The sequence below is a fragment of the Microtus oregoni genome, unplaced genomic scaffold, assembly GCF_018167655.1.
Source record: "Microtus oregoni isolate MIOR12 unplaced genomic scaffold, Mior012 000008F_ref0000371, whole genome shotgun sequence".
Lineage (NCBI taxonomy): Eukaryota > Metazoa > Chordata > Mammalia > Rodentia > Cricetidae > Microtus > Microtus oregoni.
The window spans coordinates 23,436,082-23,452,429 of NW_024543067.1; the positions used below are offsets into that span (position 1 = coordinate 23,436,082).

The 16,348-nt window shown below is 35.6% G+C and overlaps 1 non-coding gene across 1 annotated transcript; it reads left to right on the forward strand.

Annotated features, from left to right (window-relative positions):
- Positions 1–15,975: 15,975 nt before the first annotated feature.
- Positions 15,976–16,112, forward strand: LOC121452064. Its single transcript, XR_005974799.1, has one exon. It is a non-coding gene; the product is annotated as a small nucleolar RNA SNORA16B/SNORA16A family (small nucleolar RNA).
- Positions 16,113–16,348: the final 236 nt, after the last annotated feature.

Sequence of the window (16,348 nt, forward strand, 5' to 3'; positions counted from 1 at the left end):
AGTGCTGTGTAATATTGCTTTACAGTGTGTGGATATATACCACTGTGATTCATTTCACAGAGAAGCACACTGGCCAATAGCTGAACAGGACAAGGTTAGGCCAGAGAGTCAGACTGGGAGGAAGAAGGACCTATTAGGGGCAGTCTTGCACAAGGAAGCAAGATTGCCATTCCTTACTGAGAAAAGTTACCAAGCCATGTGGCAAAGCCTAAATAAGAAGTAAAATGCAAGAGTTACCTAGTAAAATGCCTGTACTATTAGCCAATAATTTGTAATTAATATAAGCCTCTGTGTGGTTACTTAGGCCTCACATTCAGAAAAGAAAAATCTGCCTACAAATGGCATCCTAAAGTGGTGCTGGAATTTCTGTAGAATACCTGACAAAGCTTTAAAAAGGATTCTAAATGCACAAAAAAGGAAGCAAGCACAGGTTCTTGGTAACCTCATTTTCTCAGGTAGCCTCTGTTTGCTAATGACAAGCAGAGACATGGCTCTTTTAAGAGAAAGCATCCTGGCTCAGTACTAGGACCCAAAAATGGGACAATTTTTTTAGGAGGCAGTGCTACCAAACACCTAAAGTGGGTTTCGGAGCAGTGGGTGGTACACTTCTCAGTGACAGCATAGTCCCCAAAACTCCCCTGAGTTGGGACAGTATAAATGGCTCTCACCAGCTAGTACCTCCACCATGAACTTAGGCTCCCAAGGAACTAATGTTAAAATGTCTTAACTTCAAAATGTAGGTCAAAATATGTACTACTTAGTGTTAGGAATATGTCCTAACACAAACTCTCTGCCAACACAAAAATCCCAATCAAGCCAAATCACAACCAGCCAAATTAAAGGATATCGAAGTTTAATGGGATTTTTGTGCTCTCAGGTGGCCCAGAGGGAAACTGGGAAGCCACCAATGCAATCACCAGGGAGAAAAAAAGGAAAGACCACGAAGGGACTTTTGGGCTGCCTTGTCCTCTGCAGGAGGGACCAAGGATTGCTGGGCTCAGGAGCGGGTCCTCCAAAGATGGAGGCCAGAGACCAGGACTTATATTTGGAGGAAGAGTTTATGCTTTTATTTCCATAGGAAAGAAAAGGTTGAGGATTTGTTCAAGGTTAAAGATGACCAGGTTTGATTAAGGACGAACTACTGAGAATCCTGGCCATAAACATAAGGAAACTAACTTAAAATAACTATAGATCACATGATGTATATTTTATCTTCTCAAACATATTACAAGAATCATATTTTGCTGACTTGTGCATAATATACAGCCTGTGATTTTACTAATGCATATATAATATAATGCATATAATATAATGCATATATAATATATGTGATGTATAATATATTCATATATTGCTGACATGCTGACTTATGCATAACATACAGTCTGTAATTTTACTAATGCACACACACACACACACACACACACACACACACACACACATATATATATATATATATATATATATATATATATATATATTACCTTTAAATGTTCATGTATTTTCAGGAAAAAAAAAACATACACCAATAAAAAAATGGAAGGCCTAGGGGATCCAGAATCAAGACTGCTGGCTGTGATGGCCCAGCTTCATAAGATATGTCAAGACCCAACAATTATCCCAATTTGCTCAAGGCTCCCCCAAAGATTACCAGTATCTCCAAACAACAGGAAGCAGTCTAGCAAAAAACAATGCTCACCATTCCCAAAATATTGACTGTGGATTTTTTTTTTTTATCACTTAAGGGGTTTTGCTAACAAATTGTCACTGATCATAGTAAAAAAAAAGTTAAACAAAGGAGTTAAATTCAAAGATCTCTTTCTTAAAAATGAGGGTTGTAATATAGATATAATCAAATTAAATAGTAGATTATTGAAACTACTTTAACCTAAAAAACAGCTATCAATCTCAATATTTTACAATGGTATGGATTTTGGTTTATTGATATAAATTTAAAGTTATTTTTTCATATATATATATATATATAAACTTCTGCTACCTTGTGCTTATTCAACTCTTTTAAAATGTAATGCATAATTAAGAAATATAGGTTAGTATTTAGTTATCTATAATAATCAAACGTATAGTTATCTTTTGTTTTCAATGTTAAAAAGATATATTTAAATAGAAAGATAGACTTCACACACCTCAAAGACCTACAGAATATGACATTTAAAGTTTCAATATTGTAAGGCTTTTTTTGGCAGTGAAATGAGTCTGCTTCTGGCAGCACCAATTAACTTCAGAGAAAATAGTGGGGATCAAAATCTCCATCTGGAGTTTGCATTGTGTATGGCAAAAGCTTGCCATTTAGGCAAAGAAACTGCCCTTTCCTCAATTACTGACAGTATACCGTCCAAACTGAAAAAGCAGGACACAAAAGAAAGTAACTGTCAGACTCAGTCCTATACTCCCTCAAAATTCCCTGCTTCTTAAAGAATTCTGTCATATATACCAGGACAGTAGGCCAAAAGTGGATGCCCCAATATTAAAGAAGAATTTTGAGTGAATGTCCAGGCAGGTAGATATTCCTGTCATTATGTAACATTTCACCATTCTGGGTTCTTGATAGAGTTTAAGACTAAATAGTCATTGTTAAAGTTTTGGCGGATCTCTGTGAGTTCGAGGCCAGCCTGGTCTACAAAGGGAGTTCCAGGACAGGCTCCAAAAGCTACAGGGAAACCCTGTCTCGAAAAAACCAAAAAAAAAAAAAAAAAAAAAAAAAAAGTTTTCCTTTGTTATCATAGAAATAAATTAGGTATAGAACTTTAGAGTCACAAAGATAAGAGAATATTTTCTCTAATTTCATCAAACAGAAATGAACTTCATATTATAACTGTAATTCCTACTTGAAAACTGTTTTGTATATAATTTTATTATGTTAAAGTTAAAATATTTCTTTTTATTTAGACAAAAGTGGGAATTCCTTGGTAATATTCCTTTACACTGTGTGAATACATGTCAATGTGATTGGTTTAATAAAGAATCTGACTGGCTAATAGCTGAAGAGGATAAGGTTAAGCTGGAGAGACAAACTAAGAATGCTAAAAGAAAGGGTAGAGATGGGAGAGACTCCAAGAGATAGAGAGAAAAGCAAGATTGGTATGCCATAATGAAAAAAGGTACTTAGACACATGACAAAGCATAGACAAGAAATATGGGTTAATTTAAAATGCAATAGTTAGCTGAGAGTTTGTAATTAATATAAACCTCTGTGTGGTTACTTGGAGCTGGCAGCTGCCAGTCTGCCTACACTACTATCTGGTGAACACAATTAAGAGTATGTGTATGAATGCAAGCAACCTAGGAAAGATTCCATTTCAAGTGACATCAATGTCTGAGTTTTCCTATTGTAGGAAGGGTAGCTGATAATGATATTTTGTGAAAGTGGTAAATTACAGGAAAAAACACATAGTGGTGTGACAGACCCTGTGATGTGAACAATTTAGAGGTAGTAATAGGAGAGGTAAATTGAGACTCCCAATGTATCAGATCCTAAACACCACAGTGAAAGCACAGCTTTCTTTGCCTTACTCCAACCAAGTCTTTATGAATATTCATGATATTGTACAAAATATGCCATATGGAATTAGTAGAAACATCTATCAAATAATTAATGGCTAAGTAAAATGAGGTACTCACATACAAAACAATATTATTTGACCACAAAGAAATGATTAAAGAATGACAACATAAGGGTATGTGAAAAAAGGCAGAACTTAGATAATATATGATATGAATCAATTTATGTTCAAAACATCCTGAATGAATAAACACATAGTGATATGACACTGATAGAACACATGAGGAATGGAAAAGAGAAAGGATAGGGTATGTGGCTGTCACGGTGAGGATTCAGTTTAACAAGTAAATAGAGGTAATGATTACTTATCATTGTGAATCTTCTAAATAATAAAATTTTATGTCTAAAAGTAGATAAAGCAAAAATTTAAAGCAATTTTATCAAAATAGAAAAAAGTAGACATCTCCACAGTGTACATTTAAAGGAAGTGGTAGTGAGGCTTGGGGCACAGTCAGTCATTCTTTTAAATGACTAGTGAGCAAGACTGCTGTAAAAAGCAAATGCTCCATAAGACCTCTGATGGCTCATAACCTGGTCAAGAGGTACTTACAAACTTTTGCTCAGATTGACCTTTGATTAGGGGTGTACTCCATATTCACTGAAAGATAGTATTGATTTCAAAGTAGACATTTCTGGAGGTGTTTTTGTTATGACCTTATTCAGCTTACCGCTGCAAGCCAAATAACTAGGAGAAATAATTTGAACAAAGAATTTGTTTATAGTTTAGAAATTCTACTCCATGGTCTTCTCACTCTGTTTGTTCCAGAAAGTGATGGGCAGAATATTATAGTAGTGTGTGTGGAGTAGTTGAAAGCTGCTTACTTCATGGTGCCAGCAAGGGAAACAGGAGCCAGGGAAGAGAAACAGGTCCCAAGTCTTACTCCCTCCCAAACTCACTTTGAATAACTAAGTCCAATAACTTATTAGCAGAATGATTGTAAAAGCATATTCTCATCAACACATTCATTTGTTGATAGATTAGATCTTTAGTGCCCATCACTGCTGAGCATTGTTACCTTGGGTACCATCCTTCAACACTGATCCTCTAGGCATAATTCAATTCTAAAAGGGAGGGTGCTTTGAGCTTCACTATTGTGTTTGCCTTTCAACTCAATATCTTGTAAATCTAAAGCTTGAAGAGCCTTATTTCCTTAAGTATCTTCATTTTATTTTCTTAAGTGGTAATTCTTCATTTTGAAGTTAAAATGGATCCTTTACACATCTTTGAATAATGCACCTTTGCCAATTGCATCATTGTTTCACTTCAAGGGCAATGATTTGACTCTGAAAGCCTCTCAGTCTTTTCTGTTCCAGCCTAGTTCCAAATGAATTAACATAGATTCTTAATAGCACCACGTGACAGCATGTGAAATAAATCTTGTAAATTATTCTAACTTTGCTGAAACAAGACATACAACAATCACTTCTCAACATAATAAAGACTTCATACAACAGAGGTGCAGCCAGCACTGACTGAATCTGGAAAGCATGTAAATGGACACTGCACTTTTGTTTTTCACCCCTAGAGCCAAGTAATCACAAAAAAATTCTATATTAATTAAGACAATCTTTGGCCAATGGCTCAGATGTAAGCTAGCTCTTACATCTAAAATTAACCCATTTCTATTATTTAGTCTTTTATCACAAGGCTTGTGGTTTGTTACTTCATATGTTGCCTCTTGAACGGCTATATGGCATCTGCCTGACTCTGCCTACTTTCTCTCAGCATTCAGTTTAGTTTTCCCACCTGGTTATATTCTAACCTGCAATAGGCCAAAGCAGCTTCTTAATTAACAAACTATAATAAAACATATTCATATAATTTAGAAGGGAATCCTGCATCATCTCCCCTTTTCAGTCTAAATAAAAAGAAAGGTTTTAACTTTAACATGGAAAAATTACATGTAACAAAACAGTTATCAAGTAATAATTACAGTTACAATATTTAGTCTATTTGTATCTGGCAAAATGAAAGATAATATTCTAGTATCTATTTTATCTTTGTGTGTCTAAAATTTCATATCTAATTTATCTTTTATCATTATTAAGCAAAGCAGTAACTTATATTATATTTAAACTTATATTTATCTATCTTCAACTTCATCAAAGACCCCAGAAGGATATAATATTACCTAAGCAAAGAGGAACTGGATTGTAAGCAACTTCCAAAACACTGGAATTTACAGAGACATGTCACTGCTTGGACAGTCACCCAAAGTTCTTCTCTAACATGGGACATCCATCTTCAGCCTACTGGCCCATAGTATCTGGCAGACTTTTCCACAAAGCAGGAAATATGAAAAACTGTTTTGCCTTTATTGGCAACTTTTAAGTCATTTTCTTTTATGTCCTTCAGAATATCTGACAGACTCTTTCATGAAGCAGGAACACTGAAGAACTATCTCACTGTCTTTTGGCAAGTTTAGCAGATATTTTTCTAGGGGTCCTACACATACAGTTCATACAGCATACCATCAAGCAGTCCAGGCAATAGTAATTTATTGCCCAAATAGTTAGCCTTGTCACATTGAAGACAAATTCTATGAGTTTCTTCAATGCCCAATTGAAGTAATTACTCTCTGAAGTAATTGGAGATGCCAGAACCAGACATATCACACTGTTGAGAAAAGTCTAAGTTCTTAAAATATTTTAAATATCATATTCTGTAGATTTTTAAAGTGTTGACGATTATCTATCCAACTAAAATATATCTCTGCATATCTAGAAAAACTAACTAACATGGCTACATGTTTGGCTATTATAAGTAACTATCTATTAATCTGTATTTTTAATTATAATTTACCTTTTTAAATGAGTTGTATAAATATAATAACTTAAATAAGAGTAGAAATATACAGAAAACAAAATTGGCCTTAAATTTGTATTTATAAACAAATGCCCGTACCAATGTAAAGTATTTGTTATATCATACCTTCCCTACTTTTTTAGAAATAGATTGACTCTGACCATTAACCACTTATTATCAACCCACTATAAATGAAAACCAACATTAATAAGCAATAATTTTGGGAATTTGGGCATTGTTTTCTCCAAACTGCTTCCTGCTGTTTATTGGGTAACATAATGTTAGGGTTCATAGAGACCTTCCATAGGGTCTTGTTATATCAAACCACATTAGCCTAGAAGGAATTCACAGGCTCTCCTTTTCTGTGGAAACAAAAGCAGAACCACTTTTCCAAAGTAACATATCCTCAGACTTAAATTTTAAAGTCAAATATACCCTTAAAATATAAATGTTGATTTAGTTTAGCATCCCCCAGGATAAAATACTTTCAGCAGTTAACTCATTAACAGTGAAAATATCCAAAGAAAGCATACACATCATCCAGACTATGCTTATATTCCATATGTATGTGGCTTATTATTATTTTTACTCTATTATTTTTAATATTTATTTTACTATCTTTACTCCTTTAATCTATTAACATCTGTACTCTTTCTTTTCTCTCTTCTAAGCCCATGTATCCAACACTTTGCCTAATTCTGAGATCTTTTTGATCTGAATCTATCTTACTGTGTATCTGTAAACATTTCCTGATGAGGAAAAATTTTTTTTTAATGCTCAGCAGGCATAGCTAGGACTAATGCTGTGGCTTTGCCTGTTGGCTCCACCCCATCCAATATGGCAGAGATGTGTCCATATCCTCTATAAGACATGCTTAGCACCCCAGCTCCAGGGATGCAGCTGGTCTATGTCACCAGGAAGCAACTTATAGCACTCTGACCACAAACCCCATTTTAGTGCTCTGTAGTAGAGCTTCCCAAAAGAGCCAGAGTCTTTCTTGCTGCCAGTATGAAACAGGAAGCCATCTGTTAAAGAAGCCATGCCTCTGCTGTGGCCAGCAAACAGAGCCTATCTGAAAAAAATGCAGCTACCAAGAAGCTCCAATTGGCTCATTTTTTATGGGTCTAGAATCCCTATTTTTGATATTTGTTGGCTTTATGTGGATGTATGTTGCCAAACATTGGGCACCATTATGTAATGGAGACAGCACTTTCATTTTCTGGCTGTCTGAACCCAAATAATCACACAAAAACTGTATTAATTGCAAGGCTGTTTGTCCAATGGCTCATCCATATTCTGTACTAGATCTTACATCTCTAACTAACCAATTTCTATTATTTTATATTTTGCCACAAGGTTTGTGATTTGTTATCTCACATTTTGCTTCTTGGGCAGCCATATGGTGTCTGCCTGGCTTAACTTTCTTTCTCCCTGCATTGAGTTTAGTTTTCCTGCCTTGCTATATTCTGCCCTTCCATAGGCCAAAGCAGTTTCATTATTAACCAATGGTATTAAAATATTATCCTGCAGCTGCTAAGGCATTGCCATAAGAGCTTTTTAGAAGATTCCTTATTGTACTATAGTATTAGCTTATTTTGTCATTTTAATTTTTGATTAATCAATATTGCCTATTTTACCCTCTTCTCTTTGCCCTTCCCTTCTCCTCCATTGCCCTCTATGTCCACCTTCTCCCCTCTCGTTTCCTCTGCTTTTTAAGTTTGGAGACAGGGTCGTACTATGTGAGCTAGTCTGGACTTGAACTTCCTATCTAGTCCAAACGTGTTCAAATTTGTGAACCTGATTTCACTGCCTACACAGTAGAATCTCATATGCAAAGCAGAAGGAACCCCCATTAAGAATGAGGACAAGGTTGCCCAAATTATTATCCTTATTCAATATAGTACTTAGAACTTATAAAAGAGAAAGAAACAAATGGGAAAAGAATAAAAAATATTCAGATCATTCTTCCATTTATATAATATGTTCTTATTTAGAAAATATGCAGAAAAACAGATTCACAAAAAGTCTATTAGAACTGACAGTGACTGTCAGAAAACTAGCTGTATATAACATAAACACATCAGATTCTACAGCTTTTCCATTTACAAACTACAAAGTCCCTACAACGTATGTCAGATAAATAGTCTTCACAATAGCTTCAACCTTGTTAAAAATCCACTTAACATTTCTAGGTATAAACTTAAGGTAATAAAGACCCTGAAAAGGAAAACTGTAAAGTACCAAAGAAGTTACTTATAAGAGACACTCGAAAATGGAACTATATAATATGCTCATGGATGAACAGATTGTAAACTGTTGATAGGGCCATTTACTAAAAAAAATGTAAAGGCCCAGTGGAATCACCAACAAAGTAATAATGTAACGTCAGTCATCATATGAGTAAGACATAAGAAGTGGGTAATAAGCCCAAATAGCAACAATGATCTCATTTTAGAAAGGAGTTCCAAGAATTCAGCTTTGAAAAAAAGTGTCATTAACAAGTGGTACTTTAAAATGAATATCCAGGCATATAAGAATGAAATTACTGGGGCTGAAAAGGTTGCTCAGCGGTTAAGAGCATTGGCTGCTCTTCCAGAATCCTGAATTCAATTCCCAGCACCCACATGGTAGCTACAACCATCAATAATAGGATCTGATGCCTGCGCTGGCATGCGGAATGCACATACATTAAAAAAAATCTTAAAAAAGAATGAAATTACCATGTACAAAAAAATTCATAAAAACAGATAAAAGAACTTTAACCTCTACGACTTTGTAAATATCATGAATAAACAGAGCAAAATCATTATCTAGGTATGGTTTTGGGTTTCTGAACTGAATTTTCACAACTCATAAATTAGTAACAAAAACTGATGCATGAAATTGGCATTCACAGCTAATGATCTCACTGTACTGACACAGTGAAGACACATTCTGAAGAACTGGATAAAACATTAGCCAAATACATTTGACAAGACTTTTAAATACATGGAGAGCTCAAAAATTTAGTAAAAAGTGAATATTAAATAATTAATTAATTAATGAACAAAAGACCCCACTTTTTAAATGAAGAAGTGAAAATTACCAATAGTTACATGAAAAGAGGTGCTCAGCATGTTTAGCTATCAGGGAAATGCAAATTAAAACTACAATGAGATTTCTTTCAGCTTCAGAATGACTACCATCAAGACAACAGTAAAAAGGGATGGAACTTCATACATTAATGCCAACTGATAAAAGCAAGTTTCATATAGATAAGAATGCTATATTTTCTCTCATATATATCTTACAATAGACAAAGCATGAAATTTAAAGGATTACTATAATATGGAATGAGAATAGCAAAGGGAGAGTGGAGAGAGATTAAGTATAATAGATAAAGCTAACATAAAAGTTTTGCTGTGATACTGTCAAATGACTTCATGATTGCTTTAAATATGATACTCAAAAGAGAAAATAAATTAGTTGATAGATAGATAGGTAAGCGATATAGAGATACATGGGTGTATGACAAACAATCACTCAGGCTACTCTGGAAGTAGCTTTCCACACAGAATTAAAATGGAATGTTTTGTTACAAAATCTTTTATGGATAAATGAAATTAATAATTATTATAATGATTATTATTTATTTTTACATATTTATGGATATAATGTAAAAACAGTATAATTATGAAGTCAGTCTAACTACTAATTGAGAAATTGGCAAATAAATAATATATGTTTATATGCACAATGCAGTTCCATTCAGATGGAAAATAATTAATTCTGCTGCCTGGACCCAAATGAATGTTTGCATTGTGTAAATGTCAGATAACAACTCGTTGGACTAAATCGACACTGCTCATATCTCTACCTGTTAACCATTTATAAACTATAGTTTCTAATATGATTCAATCAAGTTTGTTTTACTCTATTAATAATCACCCTTTAAAATCATAGTCAAAGTGAAGCCCAACTAATCTCCAAGCATCCTCTATCACCACCTCTTACAGCTTCATCACATAAAAGCAAGAGATTGGGTTATATTGTCAACTTTAATAGCAATGATTAATATGATAAGTGTTTGTATAGATACTCATATAGTTTATTTAAACTATTATTATATGCATTATTAGAGTTATGATTTATCTTTTGAGACTGCATCTTAAGTTGTATATAATTACCTGAAACTCATTATGTAACTAAGAATGACCTTGAGCTATCAATTCTCCTATATCCATTTCTCAAGTGTTGGCATTAGAGATAAGGGACATCATGCTGAGTTTATATAGTAAGGTAGATGGAACTCAGGGCCTTGCACTTTCTAGACTGACATTCTACAAACTTGAATTTGCCACATTTTTGATGATTATACACTGTCTGGGATGTTACCAAGACAATAAATAAAAAATAGAGCTGTAAACTAACCCTGCTTGACTCCAAGATCAATTTTCTTTTTAATAAAGGTTTATTTTATTTTTAAATATATGTGGATATTTATATATCTGTGCAAGACTGTACACATGAGTGCAGGTGCCCACATAGTCCAGAAAAAAGAATCAGATCTCTCTTAGTTGGAGTTACAAGAAGTTGAGAACTTTTTGACTGGCTTCTAAGCCTGAAACATGGGTCCTCTGAAACTGTGTGCTTTTACTCTTAACTGTTGAGGAATTGCTTCAGTCCCTAAAATTAGTTTTCTTTAAGATTACTACATATAGGGTATTTTATTCTTATTCCACATATGTTTATTTATCAAATAAGTATGCAACTATGAGACTATTCAGCATTCTCAAATATTGTTTTGATACCACCTACGGAGCCCTTTCCTATGCTCCTTGCTGGTTCTCCCTTTGATATTATTTGCCTTTGAAAAATTCCAGGTATGTGAACTAAGAGTTGACACTTTTAAGCATGGTATACAATTCCAAAGAATGACTTATAGTTATCCCAAGAAGCCAACTCACCTCTAAAATATAAAAAATAGGAAAGCACTCCTGTGTGAAATGATGGCCTGTAGATCCATCCATTTTCTTCATCTAATTCCCTTGAGACATATAAATGCTCCTGATAGATCTCCAAAGGCCAAATCTTCTGTGTACAGATGAGTTTAGAGAGTGCACATATAGGAAAGCGCTTGTCCTGACTCACCTCTTCTGAAGTCCTCTTGTAATAAATGTTGCTACTTAGTATTCTCAAACAGCCATGAGCACATCTTCCAATGGTCAAATTTTTGTCGTCAATGAAAGTACTACCCCAATACCTTGACTCTCTATAAAATTCATTGAAAAGTTACCATGTAACATATCTAGTTCTCATGTAATGAAATCAGCTATGAACTCTGTGCTGGTGGTTTTCTGATGAGCACTGCCCATCATTTTTGAGTCATGCTTCATACCATCATCTGAAGTAAAAGATTAGCCTTCTCTCACTAGGATGGCCCTCATCTGTCCACATGTGTGACTGAGCAGACACAAACATGACTGTTCTCTATTTTTTCTTCTATTTAGAACATTTAGATTGAATCTAAAAATTAAAGCTAAAGGCTCTAAATTAGCTCCTTTGCTACTTCATCCTTAGAAAAGTGGAAAATCACACACATATACAGATATACAACACACACCTAAAGCATACACATAAAAAACACCACATACACATCTACACACAAACATATTACATACAAACACACATGTAAACCCATACCACATAAACATATACACCACAAATACACACACACACACACACACATCACAAATACATACATACATATACACTGTATGTGAGTGTTAAACCTCTAGAGGGAAAACTATCCTGACTTGTCAGGGTATTATCTAGAGCTGCAATAAAACAGCTCTGGAGTATAGGACAACTCTGTTGGAAAAGGTATCCTGACTTGTTGGGAAATCGGGCTATACCTGGAGCTGCAATAGGACAGCTCTAGAGGAAAAAGTGTTTTGACTTGTTTGTGACTCACGTTATACTAGAGTTGCAATAGGACAGCTTTGGTAGCTAGATAAGGTATCCTGTCTTGTTGGAATGTCAGCCTATACCTGAATCTGGGGTGCAGTAGGGAGTGGTCACCCTACAGGGTGGAACAATCCTGTTCCTTTCCTAGAGAAAACCATTACAGCTGAACTCTGCTCAGTTGCCCTAAGGGAATGTCCTAGCAGAGCTATTCATTACTTCTTTTGCTCTACTCTGGCCCAAGATGTTACTTCTGATTCACTCTGCTAAAGAGGAAGCCCCTGCAGAAAGACAGCAATCTCCTTCAACTCTCGTGAATAGTTATTTCTTATGCTCAACACCAAAGGGCATTTCCTAGTAGATGTAGATATTTCTTCTGATTTTTCTGCTCAGACTCCCTAAGTGAACATCTCAGCAAAGGTTCTTCTTTTCTGCATGGAAGAAAGAAGATACCCATCCAAAACTCTCTTAAGAAAGAGATATTTGGGAGGAAGAGACTAGGAAAGTGGTTGTCTTTGCCAGAGTGGGAAAGGACAGTCAGCAACTGAATTGGCTAGGGGGATTATATAGGGCTTTTGGGGGGTAGAGTCTTCACAGGGAAAAATTTTTCTGATTAGGGATTGTTAGTTTTTCTGCCAAGGGATTATTTAGTTTAGTTGGTAAGGAATTTGGCTCTGGTTTCAGGGCCAAACTGCTTCTTTCACTAGCCTTCTTCAATTCTTCGGCTCTAGTTTAGGGGCCAGGGCATATTTCTTTTACTGGCTCAGTTGTCAGATGTAGGGTACATTTCTTTCACTGGCTCTGGGTTCACAGTGTTCAGGGATTGCTTGGTTCCCTGCTCAGATTTGGTTGGTGTCCTGCTGCTCAAGGATTTGTTGGTTTCATATTAATTTATTCTGGGGCAGAGTAGACTTTGGTTTCAGGGACAAATTGTGTTTCTTTTGCTGGCCTTTTTGTTCTTGTTTTTGTTTTAGCTCTCTAGCTCTAGTTTTGCAGGCAGGGCACATTTCTTTCACTGCCTCTGGTTCCAGAGTGAAAGTCTGCTTCTTTGCCTCTGATTTCAGTCAGAATGTGTATTTTAGGTTCTGGTCTCAGGGTTAAAGGTTTTTTGTTTGTTTGTTTCTGGCTCAGGTTTCAGATTCAGAGTGGGTTTCTTTGACTGACCCTTTTACTGCCCCCCATGTGCACATGTATATGCACAAACATGCACATATGTACACAAAGTATACATATTTTATTAAGGAGAATTGAAGGCGGAATCAAGTGAAAATTCTTACCAGAATCAGAAATGGATTTAGTGTTTTCTTATATTTTTCTGAAATTTAGTATGTAACCTTAGAAAAATAATTTTTAGAGTTTTAAGTGTTGTTTATAAAAAGTTAACATATTTAGACAATTTTGCTCTTATTTTTTTAAAAATAATAAAATTTAAACAGTAAACATATATGATCCTGTATTGTTTTTAAATCTGGATTTGTCCTGTGAAGACTGAAGCTATCATAAAATGGGTAGATGTAGAGTTCTAGAAAGTCTTTCTGAGGGAACACTATTTTAAAGCTCCGTGGCAAAGGCACTTTTAAGACCAAATTTCCAGCCTCGGTCTCTTTTTTTTTAAATTTCTCAACTGGTTTCTAAGTCACAGTTTAGGAAAACATGAGGAAACACCATCATCTCTGTAGTCAGTAATTTTGCTAATATTACTCTTATTATCTTCAGAAAGATGACTTTGGCAAATTTTCTAGCATGACTAATATAACAAGGTAGAAAAGTTAAAATGAATCATCTCTGATCGCTAAGGAAGTTGAGCATGACCTTAAGTGTCTTTTGGCCATTTGAAGTTCTTCTGTTGAGAATTCTCTGTTCAGATCAGTGCCCCATTTTATAATTGGGTTGATTAGCCTTTTACGGTCTAGTTTCTTGAGTTCTTTATATATTTTGGAGATCAAACCTTTGTCAGTTGCAGGGTTGGTGAAGATCTTCTCCCAGTCAGTGGGTTGTCTTTTTGTCTTAGTGACAGTGTCCTTTGCTTTACAGAAGCTTCTCAGCCTCAGGAAGTCCCATTTATTCAATGATGCCCTTAGTGTCTGCGCTGCTGGGGTTATACATAGGAAGTGGTCTCCTGTGCCCATGTGCTGTAGAGTACTTCCCACTTTCTCTTCTATCAGGTTCAGGGAAATGCAAATCAAGACAACTTTAAGATACCACCTTACACCTGTCAGAATGGCTAAAATAAAAAACACCAATGATAGCCTTTGCTGGAGAGGTTGGGGAGAAAGGGGTACACTCACCCATTGCTGGTGGGAATGCAAACTTGTGCATCCACTCTGGAAAGCAGTGTTTCGGTTTCTCAGGAAATTCGGGATCAACCTACCCCTGGATCCAGCAATTCCACTCTTGGGAATATACCCAAGAGAGGCCCTATCATACAACAAAAGTATATGCTCAACTATGTTCATGGCAGCATTGTTTGTAATAGCCAGAACCTGGAAACAACCTAGATGCCCTTCAACGGAAGAATGGATGAAGAAAGTATGGAATATATACATATTAGAGTATTACTCAGCAGTAAAAAACAAGGACTTCTTGAATTTTGCATACAAATGGATGGAAATAGAAAACACTATCCTGAATGAGGTAAGCCAGACCCAAAAAGAGGACCATGGGATGTACTCACTCATATTTGGATTCTAGCCATAAATAAAGGACATTGAGCTTATAATTCATGTTCCTAGAGAAGCTAAATAAGGTGAATCCAAAGACAAACACATAGGCATCCTCAGGAATATTAACCTTCATCAGGCGATGAAAGGAGACAGAGACAGAGACCCACACGGGAGCACCGGACAGAAATCTCAAAGTCCAAATCAGGAACAGAAGGAGACGGAGCACGAGCAAGGAACTCAGGACCACGAGGGGTGCACCCACACACTAAGACAATGGGGATGTTCTATTGGGATCTCACCAAGGCCAGCTGGCCTAGGTCTGAAAAAGCATGGGATAAATCCGGACTAGCTGAACATAGCAGACAATGAGGAATACTGAGAATTCAAGAACAATTGCAGTGGGTTTTTGATCCTACTGCACGTACTGGCTTTGTGGGAGCCTAGGCAGTTTGAATGCTCACCTTACGAGACCTGGATAGAGGTGGGCGGTCCTTGGGCTTCCCACAGGTCAGGGAACCCTGATTGCTCTTCGAGCAGATGAGGGAGGGGGACTTGATCGGGGGAGGGGGAGGGAAATGAGAAGCGGTTGTGGGGACGAGGCAGAAATCCTTAATAAATAAATAAATTTAAAAAAAAATAAAATGAATCATCTCATCTCAAACCCATTTTATGGGCCTAATGTTTAAATAATATTTTACATGACATTATCAACCAATTGAATGGAATCACAGATTAGGCTTCTGTCTCATATAGTTCCAATATGATTAACATTAAGGAATATATTTTATATTGAAACAGCATATTCAATGGGAAAATATAGCTTCATGAAACAATAGTTGTTATTTCACTACAAATGCACTAATATTTAACCCATCTTTTGTAATTTCACACTATACACAATTTCTGTTATGGTTTAAATATTGGCAGACCCACAGTATTAGACACTTTAGTGTATAACAGTCCATATTAAAAATACTGGTACTTGGCCTTATCAAAGCCACAGCTGATTCTAGACAGGTCCTGCAGTTAAAAAAAAAAGAGGCCTGGTGTAAAGCATTTCCTGGACAATTATGATTTTGTTTGCTATGACTGACCTATATTTTTAGAAGAGACAGTGTGTCTTATACTTTGATCATTCTAAACAAGCCTTTGCCACTGTTTAACACTGAAAGCACTTGTCCTATCTTTTCCATTGATATTGTAAATTTTCATTTGAAGGAAACTATGCTCTGATTTGAAGAATGTTGAAAAGAAACTCACTTTTATTAAAAGTGAAAATTACTGCTGAGTAGTACTCTAATATGTATGTATTCCATACTTTCTTCATCCATTCTTCCGTTGAAGGGGATCTAG